Source organism: Megalobrama amblycephala, linkage group LG19 (genome assembly GCF_018812025.1).
Source record: "Megalobrama amblycephala isolate DHTTF-2021 linkage group LG19, ASM1881202v1, whole genome shotgun sequence".
Lineage (NCBI taxonomy): Eukaryota > Metazoa > Chordata > Actinopteri > Cypriniformes > Xenocyprididae > Megalobrama > Megalobrama amblycephala.
The window spans coordinates 26,254,355-26,267,516 of NC_063062.1; the positions used below are offsets into that span (position 1 = coordinate 26,254,355).

At 38.0% G+C, this 13,162-nt stretch overlaps 1 protein-coding gene across 7 annotated transcripts in view; it reads left to right on the plus strand.

The window, feature by feature from the left end:
* cntn5 (contactin 5) overlaps positions 1-13,162 on the plus strand; it is a 405,703-nt gene that overhangs the window by 120,374 nt on the left and 272,167 nt on the right. The window lies entirely within an intron of this gene.

A 13,162-nucleotide genomic window follows, 5' to 3' on the forward strand; every position in this document is an offset into this window, starting at 1 on the left:
CACATCATCAGTTCATTATGAAAGAGCTCCGTGAACTGAACTGAGTGTGTCAGATAAGAGACAACATATATACAACAAAATATGCAGTTTTGTGGATCCCCAGGACCAGGAGTGAAAACCACTGTGTGAGTGTAGACTGAAGACAAGTTCAGCACAAACTTAGGTGAATGCATAGCATCTTTTTTATTTTATTTTATTTAAATTTAATTGAATTTTATTTTATTTTATTCGGATGATTGGAACAAAATGACCCTGTCTCTTCCGGGCTCTGCATCCCAAATAAGAACGAACAGTTCTAATTCCCTACAGGCAGTGTCAGCTCATGATGTAACAGTATTCCTGCAGGCAGGGATCAGTTTCAGCTTTCTTTCTTTTTCTATTTATAGATAACTTATTCCTTTCCCAGAGCTTTACACTAGCAGTTATTTTAACACAAATAAGAAACCACTTGTTTCTAGTTACTTCTTTCCACTCATGACTTCCCGTATGGATCATTTCTTTGGCAAAACGAGATAGAGCCGCCCATTTAAGATTATTTGACACACATACCAGTGCAATTACTTTTCTCACCATACTCCCTCGATTTTCGATTTCTTCTCCTCCTACGGACTTCAAACAAGAGCTTCTCTGAAAATTTAGAACAGTAGATCAGCATTAGTCATTACTGAACGACATCGGAAGCTGAGATTATGCAGCTGTAGACGCGCTTGCTGCATGGGCACAGAAGAAGGGCAAATTCACATGGATAGTTTATTTCTTGGCACAAATAATCTTAGATTACCAGAAAGCAGGCGGTAAACATAGTTTTATTTAAAAGAGCTGTATTTCTCAATCAGTATTGGAGATGAGTTATACCTGGGCGTTTATACAGGCACACAGTATTCACTTTTTGGCATTTTTAAGTTAGCATGTAATCAAAATTCACTATTTTCTAAATGTATGATCTTAATTTAAACAATTCATTTGTGAATATGTTTCATTTTCAAGTTAAAAAAAATAATGATGAAATAATGATTAAAGTTCAGAATAAAGCAGATATCTTATGCAAATCAGCGGGCACAATTTAGTCTTAGTGAATTCCCTCATCATGCTTTTACATTTGGCTATTATAAAAATTAAAAGAAGCCCTTATCATGTTTCTTTGGTAATTAGAATACAGCCTGTCCTGTTCAAATGATGCTCATCCTTTCCATAACTGTCCTAGTGTAAGCTTCAGATGTCACGTCTACAGACCATTGGCTTTGATACATGAGGCACACAAAATGGGAGACACTTCAGGAGTTTTAAAGTCTTCATCTGATTGGTTGAATTCTACAGGATTTCTGGGTGTGTGTCGCGTTCTTGGAAACAAAGCTGTTGTGATGTCAAACCTACGGTGGCCCAGTAGTGCACAACACATCGAAATTAAAAAAGCAAACATAAGTTCACAACACAATGAAATCGAGCCACAACGCAACGGAATTGAGCCACAACGCAACGGAATAAAGCCACAATACAACAGAAATGCTCCCGACCACTAGGGGGCTCTCAGAGCTCGGTAAAGTTAGTTTTCCTTGCCACTGTTCTATAGAGTCGGCAGTAATATCAATACCACGATTAGTTTAAACCAGTGGTCTCAAACTGCCGGCCCGCGGGCCATTTACGGCCCGCCCTCCCTCTCTACCCGGCCCGCAACTGATCTCAAAAATAAAACATAATCCGGCCCACTAAATTTTATTATTATTCTCTAGTTGCTACCTGTCTGATATGCAAAGAAAAAGTCGCCGTTCTATGGGATCATTCACATATCGCGTCACATATGCCCTGCTCGTCACACACTGCTATTTACATTTAGTGTGGTAAATAGAATATTTAGAGTATAGGTATAAAGATATTTTAGTAGGCAAATTTGATGTAAATGAGAAATAATGCAAAGGAAAGTAAATTTTCTGAAATGTTGCGCTTTCTTGCGCTTGAATGTTATGGCCCTCCTATGAGGTGTCAATCACAGAAACGGCCCCCCGCCAATTTGAGTTTGAGACCCCTGGTTTAAACAGTATGTAACCACCGTAGGCTATATCGACATGAAATATTAATTCAAAATCACCTACGTGCAAAATAGCTTCATATTTATACCTGTGAATGATTTGACGCGCTACTACAGGGCATGATGAAGGGAACATCTGCCAATCCCACCAAGTGGTTAAAACGTATAATTTGTATTCATTAAAATTACTTTTAACATTTAAAAACAGACATGTTCAAATTCCAAAGATTGTCAGTCTTACCAACAGGAACTAACAGGAACTGTTTTTAAACGTTAAAAGTAATTTTAATGAATACAAATTATACGTTTTAACCACTTGGTGGAATTGGCAGACGTTCCCTTCATCATGCGCTGTGGTATCGCGTCAAATCATTCACAAGTATAAATATGAAGCTATTGTGAACGTAGTTGGTTTTTAATGAATATTTCATGTCGATATACAATGCTTACATACTTAAAACTAATCATGGTATTGATATCTTTGTAAAACAGTTGACTTTATAGAACAGTGGCAAGGAATAGTAATATTACCGAGCTCTGAGAGCCCCCAAGTGGTCGGGAGCATTTCCGTTGTGTTATGGCTTGATTTCGTTGTGTTGTGGCTTGATTTCGTTGTATTGTGGCTTTATTTCGTTGTGTTGTGGCTTGATTCCATTGTGTTGTGGCTTGATTCCATTGTGTTGTGGCTTGATTCCATTGTGTTGTGGCTTTATTTCATTGTGTTGTGGCTTGATTTCATTGTGTTGTGGCTTGATTTCGTTGTGTTGTGGCTTGATTTCGTTGTGTTGTGGCTTTATTTCATTGTGTTGTGGCTTTATTTCGTTGTGTTGTGGCTTGATTTTGTTGTGTTGTGGCTTGATTCCGTTGTGTTGTGGCTTGATTTCGTTGTGTTGTGGCTTGATTCCATTGTGTTGTGGCTTGATTCCGTTGTGTTGTGGCTTGATTTCGTTGTGTTGTGGCTTTATTTCATTGTGTTGTGGCTTTATTTCGTTGTGTTGTGGCTTGATTTTGTTGTGTTGTGGCTTGATTCCGTTGTGTTGTGGCTTGATTTTGTTGTGTTGTGGCTTGATTTCATTGTGTTGTGGCTTGATTCCGTTGTGTTGTGGCTTTATTTCGTTGTGTTGTGGCTTGTTTCTGTTGTGTTGTGGCTTGATTTCGTTGTGGCTTGATTTCGTTGTGTTGTGGCTTGTTTCTGTTGTGTTGTGGCTTGATTTTGTTGTGTTGTGGCTTGATTTCGTTGTGTTGTGTCTTTATTCCATTGTGTTGTGGCTTGTTTCGTTGTGTTGTGCACTACTGGGCCACCATATAAACCCCCTCATGGAAGAAAGCTGTTATGTTTACAACTGTGACAATGGCCCTGTTTACACCTGGTATTAAGATGTGTTTTGGTCGATCAGATCACAAGTGGATGACACAAAATACAGGTGTAAACGGGGTGAAAACATTTTGAGTTTGTCCTCTTTCGATCACTTCCAGAGGTAGCTAAAAACACATTTGAACAGATTACTTTTGTAGTGTAGATGCTCATGTGGTCGTATGTGTTCAAACAGCCAAAAAAGACCACCTACTTTCTGCCTGCTGACCTAATGCATAAACTTTATGGGAAGCACGTTAGCCAGACGGGATTTAAACTTTTTTGGCTAAAGACCAAAGTTTGGTTTGAAGATGAAAAACATGCCAAGCACAATGTTCTCTCAGCATTCCTGATTTCTAACACACACCCACAGCATTTGGTGTGGTCTTGCAGCTATCAGAGCAGGAACGAAAGCTGCTGCTCTCCGTATGTTTTTCCGTCGACTCTGGGTGTGTTCATATGCAAATTGCGTGAGCATATTTCATCTATTAGATCAAAAGCCCTGAAATTTACCCACCCATAGAAATCAGGACAAAAGTGGTTGAAAGTGGACAAAAGAGATTAAAACACCAAGTGTAAACAGGAATGCGTCTCCCTCATCCACTTGTGATCCCATCGATCTTAATACCAGGTGTAAACAGGGCCAATGAGTGCATATCATGATCAACTAAATGCTTGATTTTCAAAAGTTTGTAAAGTATGTGAAGTTCACATAAAAGGTGTCCAAGAGTTTTACATGCTGGTCTGTTATTGTAGGGAAATCGACTTTACATTTTCACACCCCTACACTGAACAAAACAAACTGTGATTGGCTGCTTTACATGTCAGTCACATGGTCTCCTGGGCAGTCCTTAGCCAAAGAAAGCTGCTATGGAGTCCAGACCTTGTGCATTCAGTCTGAAGGTATGCGACTGTCCTGACCCACAAGACAGAGTTTACCAAGATACCCCCATTTCTAAATTAAACTCATAACTGTATTGTTTCTCTGCAGAGGCTGTTTAGTCTCCAAAAGCCTCTCTGTCCTGTTGAGGTCACTGTGGTGGAGTCATCATAGCCCAGAGCCGCTCTAATCCCCGTCCCCTGGGTGACATTACACTTCATCTGCCTCTTTTAATTAATGAGGAATTTAAAGAGAGCCATCTGATCCTCCTCGTGACAAACGAGCGTTTTTTTTTTTTTTCATTATCTCCGCTTGCTTTGTTTTCTGCTCACATAAAGTTTTTTTTTTTTTTTTTTTTCAGGGTGGCTTTTTAAACAATTAGCAAGAGGTGGACACCATTTTATCTCGCTGTTATTAGGACGGACATCCTCTGTAAGAGAGCATGCACTACATCAGAGATGGTGGCATTACATTATTATTGTCAACGTTCACTTCAAAGCGACGGAGTACAGCTCTCTTCATTTTATCCCTCTCGCTGCTGCTATTTCATCATCAGTGGAATTACGCCGTCAACGACATCCCGCGTGTGATCTGAATACAAGTGCGCCTCGTAGTCAGAGACATTTGGAGTTTTAAAAAGCTCAGAACTCTTTTGATTGAATCTGTTTTTCAATGTTAAAATAATTTGTTTTACATTTGATTTTAAGAGTTAATTATGGTAACATATACTGTACATTGGAACGTTTTGGCGTGACAACCATACATTTTTAATATAAAGGATAATGTAAAAAATTGTCATGTTGTGTTGGGTCAATCCTCACATAATAACAATCGGGTACCCTTTATTTTAAGGTGTCCTTGTTACAGTGTAATTATATTTTTAAAGGTTCACCCAAAAATGAAAATTCTGTCATTAATTACTCACCCTCGTGTCATTCCAAACCAGTTAGACCTTTGTTCATCTTCGGAACACAAATTAGACAGCAAATTAATTACCACTGTCAAGGCCCAGAAAGGTACTAAAGACTTCATTAAAATAGTCCACGTGACTGAAGTGGTTCAACCTTCATTTTATAAAGCAATGAGAATAAAGTCGCTATTTTTGTTTTGTTTTTGTGCTCAAAAAATATTCTTGTCACTTCATAAAATTAAGACTGAACCACTGTAGTCACATGGACTGTTTTAACAATGTCTTTAGTACCTTTCTGGGCCTTGACAGTGGTAATTAAATTACTGTCTATGGAGGAGTCCGAGAGCTCTTGGATTTCATCAGAAATATCTTAAATTGTGCTCCGAAGATGAACGAAGGTCTTACAGGTTTGCAACAACATGAGAGTGAGTAAATGTTGACATAATTTTAATTTTTGGGTGAACTAACCCTTGAAGTACTGAGTAATAATAATTAAAGGCATGAAAATGTCACTTTATGAGTTTTTTTAACATTAATATGAGTTCCCCTAGCTTGCATATGGTCCCCCTGTGGCTAGAAAAGGCGATGGATGTAAACCGAGCCCTGGGTAAAATGAGAAAACGAAAGCTCAGATGGCCCAATCTGGAATCTTCCCTATATGTCGTCATACGGGGAAAGGTTACCTTCCTTTCTCTGCTTTGCCCGCCCATGAGAAAATGAGCTACTACAGTGAGATTCGAGCACAATATTTTTTTTTGTCCTCGAGAGACACCATGCCTTGTAAACGAGCGTAGCATGGCAGTTGCTCAGTGTTTGGATGTACAAATGAACACCTTAGTATTTTTTTAGTTCCTTCATCCGAGCCTATGAAGAAACAGTGGGTTGATTTTATTTTCTCTGGTAATACAACTTCCCATAGTTTTGTATGTCTGTGCCACACATTTCATCGATGACTGTTTCCTCATTGTGGGCCAATACAGCCCAGTTACTGTCGTTAATGTAAAGGTAGATAGCTTCAAGTATGTGTGTGAATACACACACTGTAACGCAAGTGTTGTACATTTCATTGTTGTTTGGATAACCATTCTGCTGCTGGTGTTCGGAGACATTCTGCTGTAGCCGCTGAGTTGCAACTTCTTAATCCGGTGCTTCTCCATCCGGATCAGATTCTGGGTCAAACTGAAAAGCTTGAACGACTGAGTGTCTACGAGTCATTGCGATACATCCACTGTCAACATTAGCGTATGGTGCCATAGCCACAAGCTGGTTAAGGCCACACCCACCCTCCACCTTGCCCCGCCTCTCTCCTCCTCATTAGCATTTAAAGCTACAGACCAAGAAACAGCACGTCCTGAGGAAAGCTCATTGTGGGACTGGCTTGTAGTGGCTGAAATTCTGCACCAAGGCTGATACAGATACAGTATTAGGGACCACTTAGGCCAGGGGTCGGCAACCCAAAATGTTCAAAGAGCCATATTGGACCAAAAAAACAAAAAACAAATCTGTCTGGAGCCGCAAAAAATTAAAAGCCTTATATAAGCCTTATATGAAGGCAACACAGGCTGTAAGTGTATATTAGCTGTATTAGCCTACTATCAAAATGACTAAGTAGGCTACAAATACATAATGAGGTATTCCTGAGGTATATATTTAAAAACTGCTGAAAGCTACAGAAAAAAGATGCACATGGATCGGTGCAATTCACAGAAACAGCTGGACTCCAGGCAGAGAAACATGGATTGGCAGTTATCATTTTGTGTCAAATTGTTGGATTTTGAGGTAAAATCATTCCATATATATTGTATTGTTATATATTATGTTGACAAATCATCAATTAAATATTTTCCATCTTATATTCTGCATAATTTTGTGTTTTAAAATAAACACTGACAAAAACTATATAAAACTATATGTTTTAGGGCTGGACAATATGACGATATAACATTGATATAAGTGATTACGCGGATTTAAACCTACCTATATTGTAGTTATATAAAATATTGACAGGCACATTTGCTTTTATGTATTTCCCCGGCGTCAAATCAGGCACATAAATGTCAGGAAACACGACTCCTGGCTGCATGTCAATATATTATACACATTTTTACAGCATTGGAAAACATTATGAATGTTTGTGTCATGTTTGTCCTCCTACAGAAACCATATGAAAACAAAAAATATATCTTACATCTTTTTCCATTTTCATACATTTTTGAAAAAGCTCCAGGGAGCCACTAGGGGGGCGCTAAAGAGCCGCATGCGGCTCTAGAGCCGCGGGTTGCCGACCTCCGACTTAGGCCTATATAAAAGCATCTAAAAAGTAGCATGTCATGGGACCTTTAACAACATGTACTTACTATAGGATAAGGCTGTGGTTTAGGGTTATTTGCTTGTAATTCTGCAAAATATATTGTTATTACTGTAGTAAGTACATGTAATGTGTAACAAAGACTGTGAAATAAATTGTTAGCTAATATTCATACTAAATGTTTTTAACTTGTTACTTAATTAGCTTGGAAATCAATGCATAAAATAGTGGTAACACTTAAAGCCTTTCTGTATAATGCATTATAAAGGTATTCATAATGTAAGTTGTAATGCATTATATCTTTTCATAAATAATTGTAACTAAACTTAAAATGCATTATAATATTTGCAGATTCCTTGTTACATCTGACATTGGTTGTTTGTAATGTGATTTAAATGCATTATACATTCTAAAGGTGTGTTCAGTTAATATATTATTACAATGCATTATAATTGTGGTTGCAATTATTCATTAGACCATACATTGTGCATTACAAGGCATAATTGCTTTAAGTAAAGTGTTACCAAATTAGCTTCTAAAATTAAACAATGAACGAGACCACACAGTTCTCATTCAAACAGAGAGCAGACATATCATAATTATTTCAAAAAAATAAAGACAAAGCTAAATATGCAAATTATTATAATTGATTTACTGCATGTGACGATTGCTGTAAATTTATTTATATTAAAAGTAGTTATGAGATCATACTCTGGTGATATTCTGGAATTGTTGATCAATTATAACTAAATCAGTATGAAAAAAAAAAAAAAAAAGATTAGATAGATAGATAGATTGATAGATTGATTGATTGACAGTGTGTCAGTTATAATTTCAAATTGTAACATTAAAGAGTTAGTTCACCCAAAAATGAAAATTCTGTCATTAATTACTCACCCTTGTTGTTCCACACCCGTAATCATCTTCGGAACACCATTTAAGATATTTTTGTGGTGATCCGTAATCCGTGAGGTATCCATAAACAGTCGACGTGACATTTTATGAAGTGACGAGAATACTTTTTGTGCTCACATTGACTATTTTAATGATGTCTTTAATATATTTTCGGACCTTGAAAGTAGTCGTTAAATTGCTGTCTATGGATGAGTCATTTACCTCTCAGATTTCATCAAAAAATATCTTAATTTGTGTTCTGAAGATGAACGAAGGTCTCACGGGTGTGGAACAACATGACGGTGAGTACTTAATGACATAAATTTCTTTTTTTTTATTTGGGTGAACTAACACTTTAAGCCCAAAGAAATTATGATCAAGACACTGAATACAAATTAGTTTCAGTATTGTGTTGAGTTGGCATAAAATCTGGATCCTGAAGCAAATCCATGATGAGAAGCACCGATACACGTAGCAGTCTAATGATTTGAACTGTTCCACCTTTATTAAAAGAGTGAAATACAAGCTGACATAATTGTCACTGACAGGACGTCTTCCTCCTGTCTGTAAACGTGGGATTTTTTTCCTCAGCATTATGACTGATCTAGGCTGAAATTGGAGTTCTGTTCCTCCTGTTTTTACTTGTTAGTGGGAGGGAGAGAAAGACAGAGAATTTTCGATGAGAGAGCTCACTGCACACAGCCTGATGTGGAGCAGCCAAGTGCAATGAACTTTAGACAGGCCTGACGCAAGCCTACATTACTAAATATACACTGGAGTACCACTCCCACAGGAGTCTATCACACATACACACACACACACACACACACACACACACACACACACACACACACACACACACACACACACACACATATATACTGTACACACACAGCTCCTTTATACTCAACGAGTCACTCCAATAAACTACTGAATGGAAGCATTTTGTCAAGCATGCAGTGCTGTAAAACTTGGGTTTATGGGATATGGGTTTTAACTTCTGGTATTGCTTTAGTTTATACTACAACACTGTTGTTGCTTATCAAACGAGAGCACATTTTAATTATTAAAAGAATAATTGAGCTGCATTGAAAATGCCGTCATCTGTTCATGCTCATGTTCAAAACCTACACGATTTTCTTCAGTGGAACACAGAAAGAGACGTTTAGCATAGTGTTCATGCTGCTCTTTATTCATACAGTGAAAGTAAATGATGACCTGGGACTGTCCAGCTCTAAATCAGGGGCCGTATTCACAAAACATTTTATCTTACCACTAAGAGTTCTCCTAAATGGCAGTAAAAGTTCTTAGCTAAGAGTTTTCTCTTAAAACCTATTCACAAAGCTGCTGAGACAAACTTTTACTAAGAAATAGAGAGAAGTCTTAAAGGGTTAGTTCACCCAAAAATGAAAATTATGTCATTAGTGACTCACCCTCATGTCGTTCCAAACCCGTAAGACCTCCGTTCATCTTCGGAACACAGTTTAAAATATTTTAGATTTAGAATGAGAGCTTTCTGTCCCTCCATTGACAGTGTTTGTATGGTATACTGTCCATGTCCAGAAAGGTGATAAAAACATCATCAAAGTAGTCCATGTGACATCAGTGGGTTAGTTAGAAGTTTTTGAAGCATCAAAAATACATTTTGGTCCAAAAATAACAAAAACTACGTCTTTATTCAGAATTGTATTCTCTTCCGGAATCCTTTCCATTGAATTGATTCCATTGAATTGATTCCACTGAATCCTTTCATCTGTCGGCGTTGGTAATGCACTTTTACATGGTTGTCTTTGGCGATTAGGACATCCGCGACATGCACACTTACGCACCATTTAAAAAAAAATATAGCAATACCAAAATACAAACAATGTAGAATAGCTTGAATACAGCGTGTGTCTCCCTCAGACTGTAAACGAAGCTCGGGCGCACCAGATAACACGTCAGCAGCGTCTTACATCAGCAGAGTCACTGTGGAGTCGTGAACCCGGATTGACAACAGACCCAGAAGAGAATACAATGCTGAATAATGTCGTAGTTTTTGTTATTTTTGGACCAAAATGTATTTTCGATGCTTCAAAAACTTCTAACTAACCCACTGATGTCACATGGACTACTCTGATGATGTTTTTATTACCTTTCTGGACATGGACAGTATACCGTACATACATTTTCAATGGAGGGACAGAAAGCTCTCGGACTAAATCTAAAATATCTTAAACTGTGTTCCGAAGATGAACGGAGGTCTTACGGGTTTGGAACGACATGAGGGTGAGTCATTAAAGGGATAGTTCACCCAAAAATGAAAATTTGATGTTTATCTGCTTACCCCCAGCGTATCCAAGATGTAGGTGACATTTTTTCTTCAGTAGAACACAAATGATGATTTTTAACTCCAACCGCTGACGTCTGTCAGTCAAATAATTGCAGTAGATGGGAACTTCATCTATAAGAGTAAATAAAGCTTGCTTAGACAAATCCAAATTAAACCCTGCGGCTCGTGACGACACATTGATGTCCTAAGACACGAAACGATCGGTTTGTGTGAGAAACAAGCGGCAGTGATGTCTCGCGCATATACTTCAATGAGTGTCAGACATCACTGCCGCTGTCAGAGCGCGATCAGACATCACTAAAGGAGTCATGAACGGAGTTGGACATAGTGGTGTTTTAGAGGTAAAAAATGATATAAATACTGTTCGGTTTCTCACACAAACCGATCGTTTCGTGTCTTAGGACATCAATGTGTCGTCACGAGCCGCAGGGTTTCATTTGGATTTGTCTAAGCAAGCTTTATTTACTCTTATAGATGAAGTTCCCATCCACTGCCATTATAAGACTGACAGACGGCAACGGTTGGAGTTAAAAATCATCATTTGTGTTCTACTGAAGAAACAAAGTCACCTACATCTTGGATGCGCTGGGGGGTAAGCAGATAAACATCAAATTTTCATTTTTGGGTGAACTATCCCTTTAATGACATAATTTTCATTTTTGGGTGAACTAACCCTTTAAGCTAAAAGCTAAAATAAAAATTTTGCCATATTCAATTAAAATGTAGGCTAAGTGTCACTAATTAAACTAGTATATGTTCTTAGTGACTTTGGAGTCCTCTTTACTACTCCTAGCATTTCAGATTTAGGAGCTAGTTTTAGCGCTAAAATGCTTGTGAAATAGAACAAAAAAAAAAAATAGGACTGACACGCCCATTATTTTTAAGAGTTTCTCCTATTTAGGAGCTACTTTTAGCCTTAAGATGTTTTGTGAATCTGTCCCAGATTCTTATATCATACTTTAAAGGGTTAGTTCACCCAAAAATGAAAATTGTCAATAATTACTCACCCTCATGTCGTTCCACACTCGTAAGGCCTTTGTTCATCTTCGGAACACAAATTAAGATATTTTTTGATAAAATCTGATGGCTCAGTGAGGCCTCCATTGACAGCAAGTTAATTTATACTTTCAATGCCCAGAAAGCTACTAAAGATGTATTTAAAATAGTTCATGTGACTACAGTGGTTCAACCTTAATGTCATGAAGCGACGAGAATACTTTTTGTGCACCAAAAAAATAAATAAATAATGACTTTATTCAACAATATCTAGTGATGGGCGATTTCAAAACACTGCTTCATGAAGCTTCGAAGCTTTACGAATCTTTTGTTTTGAATCGGTGGTTCGGAGCGTGTATTAAACTGCATGTGATTTCATTAAACGAGGCTTCGTTATGTCATTAGTGTTTCGAAATTTCAATGGTTCAAAACTGGAGGGCGTAACTTTGGCAGTTTGATACACACTCCGAACCACTGATTCGAAACAAAAGATTCATAAAGCTTCGAAGTACACATTCACTTATATTATATGGAGAAGAACAAGCAGAATATTCTTAAAACAAATACAGAAGAAGAGGAAAGAAAGTCATACAGGTTTGGAATGACATGAGGGTGAGTAAATGATGACAGAGTTTTTTTTTGTTTTTTTTTCCTTCACAGAACTATTACTGTAATGTGTAATGTGACCTTGTCAACTGGAAAAAAAATGAAACAGTTTCAAGTAGAGAAATAGCTGAAAAAAACGGAAGCGCACCATTTGGTGGCTTCCAAAAGGTTGGGCATATGGACACATTTTTTACAGGCACTCCTGCAGAACGTTCTCATTGATATTGTTTTTGATCGGCAGGCCACTGCGCCATGAATATAAATAATGAGAATTGTTGGTTTACGCTACTCAGCCTCGGTCAGTCTGCACGTGTATGTGTGTGCGTGTGCACTGAGGTGAGGCGCAGGCAGGTGTTATTAGTAATGGATGGATAGAGGACTGAGAGAGAGACTGTGAAAGCTTGTCCAGTCTTTCCTCAGGCTCTCCACAGGACTCCATTAATTGCATCCAGTCTCAAAAATTAATATTTTTTTTTTTTTTTTTTTTTTGCAAAAAGGTTATTAAATAAACCTGCTGTAGTATGTGTGTGTGTTTGTGTTGATATGGCCAGCTGCTCAACCGTAAGAGGTCTGACCGTACGTGTGTGTATGTGTATGTGTGTGTGTGTGTTTTGGTGTTGTTGGAGGACGGTGTGTCTGTTTTTCAAGCATCTGGCTGCTCTATCACGCCTAAAGCAACAGGCTCATATGTGCTTTGATCATGGAGACTAATGCATACTTGCACGCCGACAAACTCTCTCTCTCTCTCTCTCTCTCTGCTCAAATGTGAGAGTTGATTAAAGAGGAGGAGTGTAAACTTCTAGTTTTCACTTTATTAAAAACGTACTGTGGCACTTCCATGGTTGAGGTGGTGTCA